This window comes from Mirounga leonina, unplaced genomic scaffold (assembly GCF_011800145.1).
Source record: "Mirounga leonina isolate KUSES-001 unplaced genomic scaffold, KU_Mleo_1.0 Mir_104, whole genome shotgun sequence".
Classification (NCBI taxonomy): Eukaryota; Metazoa; Chordata; class Mammalia; order Carnivora; family Phocidae; genus Mirounga; species Mirounga leonina.
In genome coordinates, this window is record NW_023270231.1 from 5,269,836 (window position 1) to 5,289,469 (window position 19,634).

Consider the following 19,634-nt stretch of genomic DNA (forward strand, 5'->3'; position numbering starts at 1 on the left):
CAGAATTCAAAGACACAAGAACCCCTCTGTGCTGTCAGGGGATTCACAGCCTCATACGGCACATGGAAAAACCAACTACTAATTATGATATAACTCTGAGAGGGGCAGGAAACTCGGAGTTTGGAACATAAAGGAGAGAGAGGGACATTGGTTGGTGGAAGAAGGAAGGCTTCCTGGAAGAGGAGCTAGTGGAACTGAGTCTTGAGGGAAGAGTGGGAAGGGTTGGGGGCACGGGTCAAGGCTTCTAGGCAGAGTGAATGGCGTGCACACGGCCAGGCCTTGGAAGTGCATAGACCACTCAGGAGATAGGAAGTTGTCAGGTTCGGTTGGACCGCAGGGTCACAATGGTATAACGTGGGTGGGGTCAGGTCACGGAGGCCCAGCTTCAGTCAAAGCTGTGAAGAGAAATTTTATGTAATTAGTTCTAATAGTAATAATTGTAATCCTCCTCACAACAACTGGATTCATTAAGCTGACTGTCAGCATTTATTTAATCCTCACAGCTAACTTGTGTACCTGGGGTAGGGATCTGGAATCGGAGACACAGAAAGCACGAGGAACTCAAGTTCTGACACAGCCACGCTCTCAGCCCTACCGGCTTCAGAACCGCCTTTCATAACAAATACCTCTCACCCCCTTTATTATGGTGACACCAAGTTCAAACATAATATCCATGTAGACACATAATTTTCAAAGATGTTATAGTGCCCATCTGGAATAGAAGTAAAAAAAGGAAAATAGATCTATGATAAAAATAATATGTATCAAAATATAGAACAGCATAGACCTGACTATTCTAGAAGCAGTATGAAATAGTGGACAGCTGTACTTATACGTAGAAACACCTTGAACGTGACAGCCCAGACGCAGACTGTTATCTCTGGGTTTAAAGAATGAAGTAAATCCTCTGAGCCACAGTGCTGATGGTGAACCAATTTTGTGAAACCGGGTGGGTTGTCCTGTAGGCTCTGTCATACCTCCATCTTACTGATGACAGCTCTGTGGTGACATTTAACAGATTCCCCTGTCCCTTGTGTTTACTGTAATTTGGTAGTTGGATGTTGAATTTTGATTAAGCTCACAATCGTTTTTTGGCAAGGTTGCTTCGCTGTGGTGCTTTGTTCTTCTATCAGGAGGTACACGGTGTCTGATTGTCTCTGCAACGTGAGCAGCCACTGATCACTGCTAAGATCCAACAATTCATATTGCAAAAGGATGATGGACTGATTCTGGGTTTCATCTTTTATTTTTTTTTAAATACTGCTATGCAGAGAAACTTTCCTTCATCCACTATTTGGTTACGCCAAGGCAGAGTTCTTACAGAAATATATAATTAAAGCTTATTTCTTTCCCTTTATTTTCCAGTGTTCCAAGTAATATGTTGATTCCACAGTAATCTCTAAGGATGATTTTAAATATCATGAATTGAAATATATCAGATGTGATTTGCAGGTTAGGTGCTCAAATTATTCCACCTTTGGTGGATGGGAGCTTCTGCAAGTCGGCTCCTGGGTCCTTTTAACACAATCCCTAGTAATCTTTGATAGCTTCCTTGCTTCCTAGTATGATGAATTTTCCAGGCTCATTTTGTACATTTTCTGCCCAGACATGAAATCAGTCATTTCTCTGAGGAGCCCTGGTTTCTTTTAGTGAGAAATGGAGTTTAGAGATAACAATCTAGACCAAGCGTGGCTCACTGCTTCTGGATTGCTGTTTCTAGGCCTTTTCTGTGGAGAGAATTGGGAAAGATATATCATCCTGATACCTATCATGCAGATCCTCAAAGGTTTGTACTCACCACCATCTGTCTTACACCTCTGTTTTCTTTCTCTTAGGTCGAAAAAGCCTGGTTTCCCGTGATACTCACAATATTATTCATTTGATTTATCCCACACTTACATGCACAACCATCTTGGAATAACATTATCAACACTACCGTCACTAATGCAATTACTAACAAACAGTTGTTTTTACCAGTTCCTTTGTTCTTAGGATCAGTCTTAGTCAGGATGTGCAGCCAGGTAATTGTGCTTTAAAGACACTTTGACTAGTTCTTCCCTATATGGCTATGCCAACAACTGGTGACACATTTAGATCTCTTTGCTTCATTTTCCGTTGGAATTTTTAGGGATCGCTTTTTAAAACAAGATATATTAAAAATAAGTCCCTGCCACCTTCACCCAATCCCATCCCTGTTCCCGTAAGAAACCACTTAAAAATTTTTACACTTGTCTATTGCATAGGTATTGATGATATGGATATACATATTGCATAGATATTGGTATGGATATATGGATATACAGAAGCATAAAGCTTCGGGACATGACAAACTCTCTTTTGAGAAAAGCTCCATTTCCCTTGCTAGAACAAATGGCTAATGGACTCTTGAACTGAGCAGAAGGGCCCTTGGACTGGGACAGAAGCAGCGAGTGTTTTACACACAGTTGTTTGTAAAGTCAACAGGACAAGTGGCTTCCTGCCCATAAAACTACAGACTTCCTGAAGACAGAATAGTTAACTAATGGATACCAGGAGCGGTTTCGTTGGTTAACACCATGAAAAGAGCCCAGCTGTATGTAACTGGCCTATCAGTACCAGTGGATGATTTGTTTCCCTTTTATCCAAGTCATATGATTGCCCCCCTTCTTCCTTCTCATATAAACTCCTTGTTTCTCCCTGCAGGTAGGAGACACTTTCCCGGTTATTGCTGGAATCTGTGCTCTCTGAATTGCAACCTTTTTTTTAAAATTTAAATTCAATTTTATTAACATATACTGTATTATTAGTTTCAGAGGTAGAATTCAGTGATTTATCAGTTGCCTAAAATACCCAGTGCTCATTACATCAAGTGCCCTCTTTAATGTCCATCACCCAGTTACCCCATCTGCCCACCCACCTCCCCTCCATCAACCCTCAGTTTGTTTCCCAGAGTTAAGAGTCTCTTATGGTTTGACTCTCTCTGTTTTCATCTTATTTTATTTTTCCTTCCCTTCCCTTATGTTCATCTTAAATTCCACATATGAGCAAAATCATATGGTATTTGTCTTTCTCTAACTTATTTCTCTTAGCATAATACCCTCTAGTTGCATCCACGTCATTGCAAATGGCAAGAAGATGGCTGGGAAATATTCCGTTGTGTATATATACCACATCTTTTTTATCCATTCATCTGCCAATGGACATCTCGGCTCTTTCCATAGTTTGGCAATTGTGGACATGGTTGCTATAAACATTGGGCTGCAAGTGCCCCTTCGAATGGCAACCTTTTGATCCCAAATAAACATTCGATGCCTCTCATTGTTGGCTCTTTATTTTCAGTTGGACATACAAATAATGTTTCCTGTGTCTAAATTGTATCCACACCTCCCCTTTCTTAGATAAATTATAGTATAATGTACACATTATGAGACATTTTGCCTTTTTTTTAACTTAATAATATATCCTGAATCACACACACAAACACACACACACACACAAAACCAAACCTGGGTGCAAATCCCACATCTGTCACTGCGTGACCTTGGGCATGTAGCTTATGCTCTCTTGAACCTTAGTTTCCTCCTCTGTAAAAATCGGAGCAGCAATGCCCACCTTCCTGGGTTGCCGTGAAAGTCACATGTGCAGGCACGAGCCCAGGGGGTGGCTCATGTGCTGGAGCTCTACCGGCTTTATAATACATCTTATGCACCTCCCACTTGATGAGACCCTTGTCATTCACCATCAGTGTCCCCAGCAAAGCTGAAGAGTGGTGGGTGGGCAATTTGAGAGTCACGGAGTAAGGACTCAAAAGAATTAGAATGTTAGTACTGACTGGCAAGAGCACCAAGAGGCCTTAGCAAGCATCCCGCTCTTTTTACAGGGAGAGAAATAGATACCAAAAGAGCCTAAGTGATCTGCCCAAGGCCACAAACCAAGATGGGAAAAGTCTGCTGGTGATGCCCAGTTCCAGTCTTTTTCAAGGAAACTTGAAGCAAAGTTCATCTTCTGTAGTTGGTAGAAGTTTCTCTGTACATTCCTGCCTTCTCTCTGTATAGAGGGAAACAGGGTGAGGGACGGGTCAGGGAAACTATGCCTTGAAAAAGAGTTTCTTCCCTTCCTGGGTATGTAAACATAGTAACAATGACTGGGGCTGATCTCTATCGCTGAGCAAGGGCTCATGAATATATCCAGTTGGGAATTGTGGGATGATAAATGAGTTCAAGTAGCAGTCGCTTGTCCTCAGGGGGCTTTAAGACAATTAAAACAACTTCAAATTCATTGAAATACCAAACATGACTGTAAAGTGTGTGTTGGTGCTTAAAATAATAATGCACTGTAACAGCATTATCCTATTTTCATCACAACCACCTTTGGAGATGGTTACTATTATGACTTCTGTTTTGCATAGAAAGAAACTTAGGTTTCCCCAAGTTACACAGCTAATGAGCGGAAAAATGGGGTCTGAATTCGGGTCTGTGACTGCGGCTCATGCTCTTAATCAGATGCCAGCTTCGAGTCGGCTTCTCAAACATGAATGTGCCATTAGTCGGTTGAGGATCTTGTTAAAAATACAGATTCAGAGGCAGGTCTGAGATGGGGCCGGAGAGTCTGCATTTCTAACCAGTTTCCAGGGGGTGCTGAGGCTGCCGGTCCACAGACCATACCTTGAGGAGCGAGGCTTCCTAGCTCCACTCATGAGCGGTGTGACCGTGGGAAAAGTACTTAATTTCTCTCAGCGCCGGGTTCTTTATCTATAAGGAGGGAGAAAGTAATGCCTGCATCATAGGATTATTGGTTGTATTAAACCAAATAATGTATGTAAAGCTGCTTGCCACAGCACCTTCCAGGTCTGCAGTTATAAAAGATACTCTGATAGGTTGCTACCATAACAAAATTGCTGCCGATTCAGACTCTTAGGAGGTGGGATGCTAGGAAAGTGCATTTTTACCTAACCTGTAGGTGACTCGTAAGCGCACAAAAGTTCATAACCTTGCACTCTGTCTCTGTCAAGGACAGGAAAGTCCCCAAACTAGCCTGAGTTTTCCACATCCCACAGGCATCCGGCTTAAATATGTTTGATTCAGGAAGCCATGTGGTGATGTCTCCTAGAAAAGTCTTGCTCCCCAAACAGCACAAGTAATGAGAGTTTTGTGAGGCAGCTTTCATTACTTCCTAAGCAAATGTATATCGGAGGAACTTTGTTTCTCTGCAAGGTGTCAGAAAGGGACTTGCATCATCAAACCATGAGTATGACAGGAACTTTGCTATCAGAGCACGCCTGCCAGGAGATAAATGGGAAGAGGTGCCTGGGATGGAATGCTGAGTCATAGGCTCAGAGCCCTTGAGCATGACCGAGGTTCCTGTGGGAAAGAAAACCATTTGGACAGCAAACCATTTCCCTTTCTATGTGGTGCCTCTGGCTGTAACCTGACCTGGATTTAGAATCTGAAGTTTTCATTTATCGAGTTCAGGGAATGCAATTCAACAAATATTTATTGAGCATCCGTCATGCCAGGCACCATGCTAAGTGTAGAGACACAAGAATAGCAAGACATTTAACATTCCTGGGAGGGGTGGCAGCAGGTGATAAGTAAGTATATAAACTAATGCCATTTTAGATTCCGATGAAGGCTAGGAAGGAATAAGGAGAGAAATATAGTAGAAAGGGGCAGAGTGAGACTGTATTTAAAGAGGGTCAAGAAAAGTCTCTTTGAGGAGCTAATAATTAAAGTAAGTCTCAACATGAGCATGAATTGGCCCTTCAAAGAGGAGAGGAAGAGCATTCCAGAGAGAAGGAGCGGCATGTATCAAATTCTGAAGAGGTAAAGAGCTTGGCTTGTTAGAATAACTGGAAGAAATCCAATATGGCTGGGACATTGTGTGTGTGTGTGTGTGTGTGTGTGTGTGTGTGTGGTGGGGAGATGGCCCCAAATGAGGCTGAAGAGACGACCAGCAGTAATGGATAATAGTTCTTGAGGGCTTATGCTGTGCCAGGCACTGTTCTAAGTGCTTTGCCTGTAATAACCGCTTTACTGCTCGCAACAAAAGCTCTTATCATAGCCGTTTTACAGATGATGAAACTGAGGGACAGAGTGATTTACCAGGGTCAAAGTCAAGTAGGACCCAATCTACTAACAACTTGCCATGTCTGTACCCTGCAAAACGTGGATCAGAGCACTTCCTTTGGGGACCCTTGCCCTCATGCCCTGCTTTCTCTAGACCCCTCTCCTCACCTTTTGTTACTGTTACCATCTCACCCCCATTCCCCCATTCCCACCCCCACTGGTTACACAGAATACTAGAAAGACGAAGTTGAAAAGCTGAAAACTGTGGAGGTGGGGAGTCTTCTACCTGTTGGACTACCATGCACAGCCAGCTAAGTGTTGCTAATAATTTTTGTCTTCACATATAATGATATTTAATAAACATTCATTAAGTGCAGTGTGGCAAAGTGGTTAGGGTAAGGAATCAAGATGGAACAGATCTGATGTCTGCTCCACCATTCATCATATCTCCTGGAGCCTAAGAAGCCATCAGGGGTAAGATACATCATTAAGGTGATAAAAATGGGCCAGGGAGGATCCTATGCAAAAAGTGTCCATCAGTTGTGAGATCATCTCTATTCCAGAGATGTTCAAATGTGAGAGGATAAACATGGTGTTTTAGAATCTAGGAAATAGGGTGTGACGGTGGGGTGATTTCTCCAAACCTTAGGTGTCTGATCTGTAAAGTGGGTGCAATGACAACTACTTTGCAGGGTTATCGTGAGCAGTTCTAGATTTGTGCGCTCAGACAGAGCATGTGCTTAAGGTACTAGCAAGGAAAAAACAAAATGTGAAAAGTTCAGCTTTGATGAATGAATTCCAAATTTTGCAATGATACATCTAGAAGGAAGCTATTTTAATTTTGAAATGCATGCAGCCTTCTTTATTTGAGTTACCACACGTAGTTGTTTTTATGTTGAATATGGTCGAGGGCGGTCCACTGTAATCTTTTCTGTGTTCGAGTCTTCTGGAAGTCTTATCTGAGCCCTGCTGGGAGGAGTGAATGAGACAATGCATGGTGACTGATGAGAGGCGCTGCGCCCAGCACATAGCAAGGGCTTTGCAAATGTTTTCATCATGATTTCTGCATATTGGACCTTGGGTTTTCCACTGGGGAAACATGAAGAGCCGTGACTAGCGTGACTCTATAATTGTCACCCAAACTGGAACAATTTTGAGAGTGCAAGAAAGTGCTATTATTAAACAGTAAGGATGGGCATAAAGTGGGACTGTCCCTGGCAAACTGAGACCTGGGGTTTCTGTAACCACAAAGCCCAGACCCTATTGTCTGGGAATTGCCCCGCTAATGGAGAGCTCTTAACAAACCCCACTCTCTGCACGTTTCAAGGGATTTGAAGCCTCTCCAAGGCATGGACAATAGTCTACCTTTTTCAGATTTCTTTTTAACTGAAGTCAAAGTCTCACATAACACAAGATTTTGGTTTGGGCATGCGATATCATAGTAATAGAATTTTTCTTTGCAAATGCTTCAGCAAGATGTGGGTCTACTGATTCTGGGGGATGTAACAGTGAAATCCCTCTCCTATCTAAGGAAAAGGCTCATTCTAAATTACAATGTTACAAGGAGAAGAAAGCCAATTAATTTCAGATTCCACTAACCTGGGATTTGTATTAAGTTGGGCGGAGGCTGGGACTGATACTCCCCTTTGCTTTACCTATTGGTAAATGAATTTGTAAAAATGCTTTCTCCCCCATGTGCATGAAGGGGAGCTGGATGCAGGGTTTAGAGAGAGTTAAATGGGTTAGCCTGGTGATGGGTATTAAAGAGGACATGTATTGAATGGAGCACTGGGTGTTATGCACAAACAATGAATCATGGAACACTTCATCTAAAACTAATGATGTAATGTATGGGGATTAACATAACACAATAAAATAAAATTTAAAAAAATACATGATAATAAGAGCTGATAGATTCTGAGTATGTGCTATGTCTCAGGCACTGGGCTAAGGCTTTCATGGATGTTAATTTATCTAATTCTCCTCTAAACCCTACAAAGTTGGTATACAAGCAGTAGAAATCAAGGCCTAGAGAGGTTTGCATAATTTTCCCGTTGGTGAAAAATGAAGCCAAGAAGCAATCCACTATCTCTTCAGAAAACTGACATATTTTGCTTCAGGTAACTGACATGAGAGGCGTTGCAGAAGAAATTAAAACAATGTAGCTTAAACCTTATGGTCACCGAGAAGCCCACAGGACCTTTTATGCACAGCTTATATTCTAATTGTAAGTTTTCACTTTTGTCTTCCCTCTAGACTTTGAGCAACTTGTAGTTATAAGTAGATCTGTCATATTTGGTGTCTAGCATGTTGCCTGATGCTCATAACTTTGTTTATTATTTGATTTAACAAAGATTTATTGTAAGCCCTCTATATGCCAGGCACTCTGCTCAGTGCAGAGATAAACAATGAAGACCCAGCTGTCTCTTGTCCACATTGAGCTTATTATCTACAACCCCCCCTCCCCGGCCCAAAGCATCATTGTTCAAGAATCGTTGCAAGGACAGACTGAGACACCAAGCTGAAGGAAACTTAAATGTCCTCGAATTTGCCCCTAGGTTCAAGCGGTACAGAACCTTTAGGTTGAAGATAAGAAGGAAAGATGGGCTGACAGGGCAGGTAAAATCAACATCATTTTTCTCAAATCCCAGAGTGTATACAAATCATCTGAGGCCCTTGTGAAAATCGCTGATTCCAGGCATTGCTTCCAGAAGATATGATTTAGTGGATCTGAGGTACTCCCAGATAGGTGATCCATTTACTGAACAAATACTTCTTAAGATCCTACTATGTGCCAGCCACTGTTTTGGACCCTGGGGTTCAGCAGTTAATAAGCTAGATGTGTCTTTGCCCTGAAGAAGCTTATATCTGTTCCAGTGGAGAAGATAAAGATGAATCAATTAAGATCATTTCAAACTGGGGAGAGTGTTATGAAGTAGGTGATGGATCGAAGAATGGCTTGCAGGGAGGGGGTAAGGGACTACTTTATGCTTGAGGGCTGGGGAGGCCTCTGTGAAGAACTGACATTTGAGTTGACTCTTGAACCATGAGCATTACCCCGCCATGCGAAGAGCTAGGGAAGAGGAGTTTCTAATGGACTGCCATGTTCAAGAAACAGAAAGGAGACCTGTGTTGGACTAACGTGAGCTACATGATGGCATCAGAGAAGTCGGCAGGGGCTAGATCATATCAAGTCTTGCAGGACACGATGATGACTTTGGATTTTATCCTAAGAAAAATGTGAAGCCTTAGAAAGCACTGAAGTGGTGGAAAGCCATAATCCTACACTTTGAGAGACACTGATAGTGTGGCTTGGCCTCAGCCAAGAAACAGTTCCTCAGGAATTTCATCTTACTGCCTTTCTGCCCTGTCCCCATCATGCGCTCTCCTCAGAGCAGTGGGGGGTGGTGGCTCTCTTGCTCCGTCCCTGTTATTACCTGAGGACTAAGTGAACATGTCTGGGTGAGAACCCGTGACCAACAGTTGACACGGTCACCTCATAAAATGCTTGTAGCTGACTAAAGAAGGGGCATACGCCTTTCAGAGCCCCAATGTCCTGAGGAGAGAAAGAACAGCTGTTTCCTCTGCTCTCATTAAGGACTTAAGCCTTCTTCATATTGAAGAGCTTCCATAAACAAAACCAGAGATTACTGGATGTTCCCACAAAAATTGTTTGTGTAACTGAAAGGCGTCTGTATAAAGGGGAGCTCTTGGTGTTGGCAAATGGCATGACACATGTTCTATCCCAAGGCCTGGGGGGCCAGAGGGCCAGGACAGATTCCCAAGCTGCATGGGATTGTCTTTCCTGGATTAATTTCATTCTTAAAGATGAGTCCTGAACTCAAGGAAGTGATCAGAATAATGCCTGTTTCCCAGCCTCTGCCTTAGACTTCTGATCCAGTGCTGAGTTTATGTGTCATGGCAGTGTCTTCTCTCTAGGCAGCTCTGGGTCTCATTTGAGTTAGGAATGCATACTTAGTTTATTCCCACAGGTGGCAGCCCACTATTCTTCTTGGGTTGTTCTTATCTTGAGGAGTATCTTTGTCTTCTATCCCGCAAATGCAAGATTATTGAAAACTTCTGGAATCTTCCAGATAATTCGGGGTGACACTAGATGTTTCCTCCTAAACAGTTTTCTGTAAACATGGTAGTATATATCCCTTAGGCCCAGGCCAGTCCTTCACCCTCCTCTCTGAGAGATGCCCTCCTCTTTGACCACCATATTTATAGGATGGGATCCTTCCCTTCCTGGCCAAGGCTGATTGAATGAGGTATGGACACTTGACTCAACGTGGGCCAAACAGATTCTCTGTCCTGAAAGACCAAAATGGATATTCAGAGATGCTAGCCATTCCCAGCTGGTTGCTAGAATCAAAGAAATATGAACTTTAGATCTTTGCTGTCCAGTAGCCACTAAACACTGGTCATATGAAATATGGACAATCCAAACTGAGATGTTCTGTAAGTGTAAACTACACATTAGATTTTAAAGAGTTAGCATGAAGAAAAAAATTCAAAATATCTCATTAAAATTTTTTATATTGATAACAAGTGAAATTATATCTTGAATATATTGGTTAAAGGTATATTTTTCAACTAATTGTTTCTTTTAAAAATGTGTCTCCTAACATTTTTTAAATTATATTTGTGACTTGCATTGTATTTCTATTGGAAAATGCTACTCTTAATAGGGAAGAGGAGTGGGGGGGGTAGATAGGGAGGTAGAAAGAGTTAGAGAGAATTAGACAGAGAAAGTAACAGGGAAAATCCTCCTGGGTTCCTCATACCAGTGCAGTTCTTGGTTTTAGTCCATGGGTAAGCCTGCCAGCATTTCTGGTCATTGGGTTCTAAGGGACACTTCTATATTCTTATAATAAGTTTTCCTTTTTTGATTTAAGTGTATTTGAGCTTACTTACAATGAAAAGAGTTACTTCTGAGACATCACAGTCCATAGTTTGCTGAAATACATGAATAAATTTAAGAGTATAGATATCATGATATAGCATAAGATTGCAAATGCCTGGCACATTTACTCCCACTTTCTTGTCCTATCATGTCAGACGCTGCTAATCAATCACAGCCTAGGCATGACCTTGGAATCCTTTTCAATGCTAGATCTCTGGGCAGCCACCACTAATAGATTAGAAATGACACATGAGGAAAATCCTATTTGTTATTCTTTTTTTATTTTATTATTTTTTAAGATTTTATTTATTTATTTGAGAGAGAGAGGATGAGAGAGAGAGCACGAGGGGGGGAGGGTCAGAGGGAGAAGCAGACTCCCTGCTGAGCAGGGAGTCTGATGTGGGACTAGATCCTGGGACTCCAGGATCATGACCTGAGCTGAAGGCAGTCGCTTGACCAACTGAGCCACCCAGGCGCCCCTATTTGTTATTCTTGAGAAAATCATTGAGGTAGAAGTCCAAGGAGATACATAACTTGCTGAAACATAAACTTGGTTTTCTCGTCATTTCCTTTTTCTGAACCTCAGCTGCCTTCTGTGGAATGTCTGTAATGATAGTACATACACACAGGGTTCCCGTGAGGAATGGGTATAGTAGGAGACATGAAAGCCCCTGGAAGCATAACATAGATGTGAGCTGGTGTTCTGACCAAGACCCTCAGCATTCAGGGCCGGCCAATCCGGGCCTCTCTTCCTTTGCCCTCAGCCTTAAGACAACTTCGTAGTAGAGGGCACCGCCATAAGAACCTGGGTTTTGGAAGCAATTCTCAATAACCATTGTAAGGGAAATGGAGTTGCTTTTAGAAGCCTGCAGGACCCATCAATTTCATGTCTTACTTTATTTTATTTTATTTTTATTTTATTTTCTGCATAGAAGAAGTTGGCGCTAAGAGGCAGTACTGACAAGGGAGATTTTGGGAAATGACTCATCTGGAATTTGCTGGAGGAGCCTGAAATTGGTGGAACTTCAGGCTTTGGGGAAGAAAGAGGGGTGTGCGTGTGTGTGTGTGTGTGTGTGTGTGTGTGTGTGTGATTTATGCCCGTAAGTGCTGTTCTGTCCCTGAAGCATCTAGAAAGCTGTTCTCAGGGAGCAAGAGCACAGTATGATTGGGTCTGGGTCTAATGCAAGTGACATTTCTTCTTGGGCTATTATATAGTGTTTGTCGAAGGGACAGGACATGGATTCAGGCAAATGGAATCTTCCCGTAATTACAGCAAGAACACAGGACAGTTTTTATTTCAAATGATCTTTCCCACTTGCCTAATAAGTGTGATCAGACTTGTAAAATCATATAGCCTAATTTGGGGTTCTAAAAACATGGTCGCCATACCCCTAATGCACCGCTTTACTTCTTCCAGCCCAAAGAAGATTGTCATCATGGCTGCTCCTGAATTACTCACATGATCAAGGGAATTGCAACTATCAAACCGTGTCCACCTTCCCATGTCCTGGCTTCCAGGGCCCCTCACCTTAAGAGAAGTCAGGAAACAACACAGTGAATAATTTTGATAAAAGCCAACAGTCATGTTGCACTTACAATTTGCCTCACTCTGTCCTAAGCACTTTATATATACATTCATTTAATGCAATCCTCACAGCGACCAAAAGAGATAGGGACTGTTATTATTCCTGTTTTACAGACGAGGAAACTGGAGGCAAAGAGAGGCTTGGTGATAGGCCCGAGATCCCATAGCTAGTAAGTGGAAGGAGTCACAGGCTTAATGGCTCTGTGGAGACCTAGGCCGCGAGGCAGGGAGAAGTGAATTCCAGAGCTGTTATGGCGGAAGGATCAGTTATACTCATCTCCAGAAATAGCAGTGCCGAATGGCAGAGCGGAAAAGGAAGTCAGTGACCACACAGTCCTCCCAGCTTATTTTAGAAATGAGGAAACTGAGGTCCACAAAGGTTAAGTGATTCGTTCAAGATCATGAAGAGACTTAGTGGCAGAGCCAGGGATAGAACTCAAGTTTCCTGACTCCTGTTCTGTTGTCCGTCTGTGATTTCCTCACTGCTGTGTGGGCCTGAGGGTAAGTCCTGCCCAACTGCTGCCCAGGGCCTTTCGGTTTAGGTCTCTTCGGATGCTTCCTGCTCCTCTGTCTTGGCTGGTCTTTCCTGCAAAGTGGGAATTGAGGTCCCAGACTGGGAGTCCAAATGTCATTTTTGACTCCTCTCTTTTATCTCTCATTGTCATCAATTCACATTCCCATCAGATTGTTTTTCTCACAACACTGCTAGACAATTCATCCCGGCCCTGGTCCAGAGCCTTGACAGTCCTCCATTGCCTCCAGGATGTGGTGACGCAGAGGACCACAGCCCTGGGCCACAGTGATCAGTCCAGGGTGGTGCATGTGACCTCAGCTGAGCCAATGACACTCAGTCCTGGAACTTAGCAAAAGGTTATTCTCTTTCCCAAGGAGTTGCTAAGCTAATAGGATATAAGCTTTGTGGGCAACTGGGGAACCTGTCTGAGAACAAGGTCCCAGTGTGGCAAGCAGAACTGACAGAGGGAAGGAGGGGATTCTCAGTGGCATGGAACAATCCATGGGCTTCTCAATTACATCAGCTAATACTTTCATTTTTCACTGAAGCCAGTTTAAATTGGATTTCCGGGAACTTAGAACCAAACAATTCTGCTAATACTCCTCATCTCAAAACAAGGGAATAGATTTGTACTTTCTCAACTTTGTTCCCAGACTATCCATTAATTCAGTAAGTGTTGATTATCTACAGTAAGTATAGGTAATAAAACCAATACAGACAAGAAGGACACCTTCCCTGCCTTCAAGGGCCTAATAGTCCAACAGGGGAGCCAAGACTCATATATAATTGTGTATTATATAAAGCAGAACATAAGTGGCCTGAGAGAGGTGTAAAGGAGGAAGAGTCCACACTTAATTGGACAGCAGGTAAGACATTCCTTATAGTATATAGGATCTGAGATAGAATTTGAAGATGGGGGAGAAATGAGAAGAATTCCAGACAAATAGACCGACATATGCTAAAATATAAAAATGGAAATTTTCTGGACAGTAAAAGGAAATAAATGGATAGTCCAGGTTATTCAGAACATGTTTTTCAAAGAAATTCAATTCAGTTCATTGTGCCAAATAAGATACAATGTGGTCATATTACTGTTATATAAACTTGTCCCACTTGGGATGGATTAGGGCCATATCTGGGGACTAGTTGTATGCTCAACACATGAAACAGTTTTTGAATGAATGAATGAATGTTTACCCCTTTCCCCCACTACATAGAAGCTCCATGAAGGCAGGGAGCAGTTCATCTCAGTCTTCATCCCCCACACCACCCATTCATCCCCCTCGTCCAGCTCTTAGCACAGTGTCTGATACAGAGTGGATACCCAATAAATATTTGTTGAATAAATTAATGAATATTATGGAAGGTTTTCAGTATCAGACCAAGGGCTTTGTATCTAACTCAGCAAACAACAGAGAGGCCCCAAAGATGTTCAGGAAAACCTACTGTGTGCTGTTCACACTGCAGATGTGGAGAGGAAAGAAGAGACATTGGAGTAGAGAGCCCCCATCACTACTAACTCACCCTAGACGTTGTTTGAACCTGATCCTGAAGCGAGCATCATGAGAATAGAAAGCAGAGAGCAGCTGTGGAGGTAAAATGGCAGGATTTGGTACCAGTCACACAAAAGAAATCAGGAAGAGCATCTGAGGGATAACGTGGCAAATTATATTTTCCAAAGATGGCCACCACATGATCTTCTTCCCCACCACAGAAGAAAATAAAATCTAATTCCCCTACTCTCAAATCTGAGTGGGCTTATCATTTGCTTGCAACCAAGAGAATATGGTGGAAGTGGCACATGTGACTTCTCATGGCAAGTCATAAAAAGTGATTCAATTCTGTCTTGCTGCCTGGAATAACTTGATCCTTGATATCTTTAGTCACTGTGTAAATAGCCTGACTACCCAGAGGCTGCTAAGCTTTAAGGAAGCCCAAACTTGCCCCCATGGAAAGAGCACAAAGAGAGACCCTAACTAAGACTACACTCAGAGAGAAGAAGGAAATGCTTGAACAGATCCAGCAGGGGCAGCCCCTCATTGTTCCAGCACTGTCAAGAGACCCCAGAGAAGAGCCATCCAGCTGAGCCCTTCCTGAATTCCTGACCCACAGAAACCATGAGAAATAATCAATGCATTTGGTTCCAGTCATGCTGATTTTAGGTATACAAATGGATCCTGCAGGCATGATATCCAGCTGTCTGCTGGGAATATGGGTCTGGCACTTGTAAGTGAGGGACGGACTAGGAAAATAGATTAAAGGGTCATTTGAAGAGATACTGAGCTATGGGAATAGATGGAGTTGTCAAGGGAGAGAATGTGGCCAGAATAGAGGAGGGCCAAGGGCTATATTTGGTTGGATGAGTAAGAGGAGTTAGTGTAGAATAAAGGGATGTTATTAGATACTTGCATGATTATCAGTCGCTTCATATGCTTACTGACTGGTTCCCCTGATTAGACTATTAGATCCATAAGAGCAAGGGTCAAATCTGCTTTTGCTGCACTGATAAGTGCATCAGTCAGGCTTGCTACAGTCACTACCTCATCATCTCAGTGGCTTTCAGCAATGGACACTTTTTTTTCACTCCTATAACATGCATGTTGCACCGTAGGTCAGTAGTGGCTCTGTTCCAGACAGCCATCTGCTCCATTCCAGGATTTGGTGGAGAGAACCAACTCTTGTCTGGGACATGCTGTTTTCAGGGAGGAAAGGAGAAGCCAGAGGTCTGCCGGAACTGGTGATGCCTCTAGAAGATTCTGCCTGGACATGGTGTATATCATGTCTGCTCTCTTTCCACTGGCCAGAGCTTGACCTATGGCCAAGCCCAAGTCCAGAAAGCACAGCAAGTTATTTGGTGCTAGGTGAACATGTAACCTTCTTACAGAGACATGGGTAGGAGTGAGTGATTGCAAACGGTAACTTACCCCTCCCACCAAAATAATCCTTGTGCTTAGTATAACCCCTGGCACTTAGGAGGTGCTAAAAAATTTTTGTTGAATGAATGAATGAACATGGTCAGAGAGGTAGGAGAAGATCGAAAGATGGGCAGTATTTAGAAATTCAAGGAAAATTTGACCTCCAATTCCAAAAGGAATCTGGGAGCAGAAAACAGTAGACTTTATGAATCCAGTGAAGTCATATAAATAGACTGCATAGTATTTTCTACCTTTTTCTGTGGGAAATCTCACAGACACAACTGTCTCGGGTATGGATCCTGTGAGATAATTCATTTGTCCAAGGTTCCAGGACACTTCTATTCTGCATCCTCCCTGAACCCCACCCCTCCTTGCTTGCTTTTCCATTTAGATTTCTTGGAAATGGGAGCTGTAGGTGTGAGATTAGAAAGCAAATGCTCATTGCCCAACACCCAGCAAATCAAAGAACTGTGTCATTCCTTCCTTCCTAGGAAGGAAGCCGTTCTCCTCATCTTCCTCCAGGAACAAGGTCAGGTCATGCTCCCCAAGGGCACAGAGAGGGCACTGCAAAACTGGAGGTGTTTCAGACGGGGGAGGGGGGCCGAAGGCGGTGGGGGTCATCTCTGTAAACAACAAAATGAATGACAGTGTCGCTGTATTTTAATTTAGAAGTACCCATGCAAGCCATGCTTGTTAGCTTTTTTTCCTTTTACTTTTAATTCAAACTAATGAAAAATTGAAAGGAAATGAGATGTTCCATGAGATTTAGCCAAACACTGAATAGGTCTTGTAGAATCTGACTGCAAAATTAGTTATGGAGAGCTTCTGGCAAAAGCCACTGCTGAGATTAAAACACTGCACGCCTGTTCCTAAAAGGTGGCGGTGAGCACGGCAAGGCCTCCAGTGGGTCCGTGCAGGGAGCCACTGTTCTTGGCCCATTCTTCATTACCAAGAACATGAAATTTTAAAAAATGTTTAACTGTAGTGTATGAGCTACTCAGTTGAAGATTCTTGGCCAAAACACCACAGATTAAACGGTGAAGACAGAAAGTTTTTAAATTCGCTTCTGAGATTATTTGAGTGTATATGTGGTATGAATGATACATATGCGTACACATGGGTGTTGGGATATATGGAAATCCACACAGATGTAACAATTTGTGAACTAGAAACCATGAGAAGAGCCACCATTGACTCGTTGTAATAGCTTTCTTGCATGGAGCTGAGTATCTCACATGAATTTGTTTATCTTCAAAAGCTGAAGCTAGGGGCGCCTGGGTGGCTCAGTCCGTTAAGTGTCTGCCTTGGGCTCAGGTCATGATCTCAGGGTCCTGGATTGAGCCCCGCATCGGGCTCTCCACTCAGTGGGGAGTCTGCTTCTCCCTCTCCCTCTCCTTCTGTGCTTTCTCTCTCTCAAATAAATAAATAAAATCTTTTAAAAAAATTTTTTTTAAAAAGCTAAAACTATTTTGGGTAATGAGCTCTCATCCCCTGAGCATCTAGACTTAACTTAACCGTGGTCCCTTCATGCAAGTGGAAGGGAGACATTTGAGCCTACTACATATTCTCTTCTTTCTTTCTAGCTGATGGGTTAGCTTAGTAGAATTCCATGTTAGTGCAGCAAGAACCTGTGTGTTAAATCCAGTTAGTTTTGTTTTGTCATTTAGATTTCATACATCATTCTGGCTTGCCAGCCATCTTGAAAATTGGGTAGAACAATGAATGCAGATGATTCCTTGCTGCTAGCAAGCCTTCGAGTCTTAGTGCACCATGCTCTGGCCACACTAAGCTTCTCTAAGCAATTTTCAGGCTCGGGGCCTTTGCAGGTCTGTTCCCGTGGCCTGATATGTTTTTTCTGCCTTCCTTTCCTGGCTAACTTCTCAGGTTTCAATTTAAATATGCCTTCTACAGAAAAGACATCCCTAACTATCTATATCCTACTATCCCACCCATCTATACCAAGCTCCTCCTCCGTAGTGTTTTCTGATAGCACCCTGCTCTTTCATCATTCGTGATGCTCTCTGTGCTTGTTTGGTTGTTGACTGTTGTCTGCTCCCACATCCAAGGGCAGGGACACTTTCTGTTTGGTTTCCACTGCTTCCCCAGCACCTAGCAGCGTGCCAGGCGTATGGATGCTCAGAGTTGCTGAAGGAATAAAAGTTCTGCTAACAGAAGGTTAGTAATATCTAGGAATGTTTCACCATAGGGATGCAAAAACCTTAGAGGTCAGGTGACCCTAACCCTTGGAGACATCAGATCACGTTAACTGATAGCATTTGGGTTATTTTGATTCTCTTCTACAAGTGTGCCATGGCTTATTTATTCTTCTGGCAATTGGCATTTGGTGTATTTCCAATTTCTTGCTGTAAGAGACAATGCAGCTGTCAATATTCTCATATATGTTTCTTGGTGTGCATTTGCAACAATCTCCCCAGAGCCTGTGCTTAGAAATGGAACTGGTAGGTAATAGGATATGCAAATCCCTATCTTTCCAAGTTAACACCACTTCTTTTCCACTCATCACGCCCAGTAGCTGTATCTGAGCGTTCCTGTTGCTCCACCTTCTTGGCAAGGTTTGATTTGAACAGATTTCTTAACATTTACTAATCTTGTGGGTGCAAAATGGCAGTTTTAATTTTCATAAGTCCAATCTGTTTGGGCCAGAGGTTACAAACCGGTTGTGTGTGGCTGAACGGGACCTGTGGTCTGGATGCTGTCCATGGATGGGTTTTGTTTGACCAAAGGGTATTTTTCGAACCAAAAAATTGAATTTGAAAATCCAGAGATTTCACTTAAGCATCTGGACTTCTATTTTTTTTCTTGGGGAAAATAAAATGGGAAGACATCACGCCACGGGGCCCATGGTCACACATGACGACAACTGTCTCTGTCTTGTCATGCAGGCGACAGTGCTTTGCACTTGTCCACAGTCTTACCACCAACCTGTATCTTGTGGTTACCTTAGCTTTCTGGCCCTTGTGGGCTTTTAAATTGTCTTCCCTGTTTTGAGACTTTATAAGATAGAAGAAGGCCTTGGAAGTGGGGTGCTGCTAGATGGGTAGCACCCAGGAATATTCCTGTTTCACTAGGAATAGCCCAACACAACAGCACCAAACACATGGCTCCAGACAAAGTCCAGAACGGTTGTGGAGCTCAGGGCCCCCTTCTTCCCTAAAACCTCTTCCCATTCGTCTCCCTCTGCTGTGTGCTGTTCCCGTCTCTTAGCCCTTCCTCAGATGCAATCTTCCTGACTCTGAACTTCCTAAGGCCCTTGGTCTGTACTCCTCTTGAGACACCTGTTTATTTTCACAATGTACTATGGTTATTCGTGTACTTGCCCCCTTTCCCGTCTTTCACTGAAAGCCCCTTGAGGTTTGGGACCATGTATTTACATGTCTGTCTTTTTAATGTTGGTTTATTTGTTTATTTTTGGTCCTTCATGATACTTTAAAGTCGTGGCTCACACAGGGAAGTTTGTTCCATTCATTTCAATACAGCTTTATAAGTGCTCATAGGCCAGGCATTGTGCCGGGCACTAGGACCTGGAGATGCCATCACTGCCTTCGGGGATCTGATGGAATCCTGGGGGAAAAGACCACATTTGTTGCTTCTTTCCTTCCTTCCCTTCCTTCCTTCCTTCCTTCCTTCCTTCCTTCCTTCCTTCCTTCCT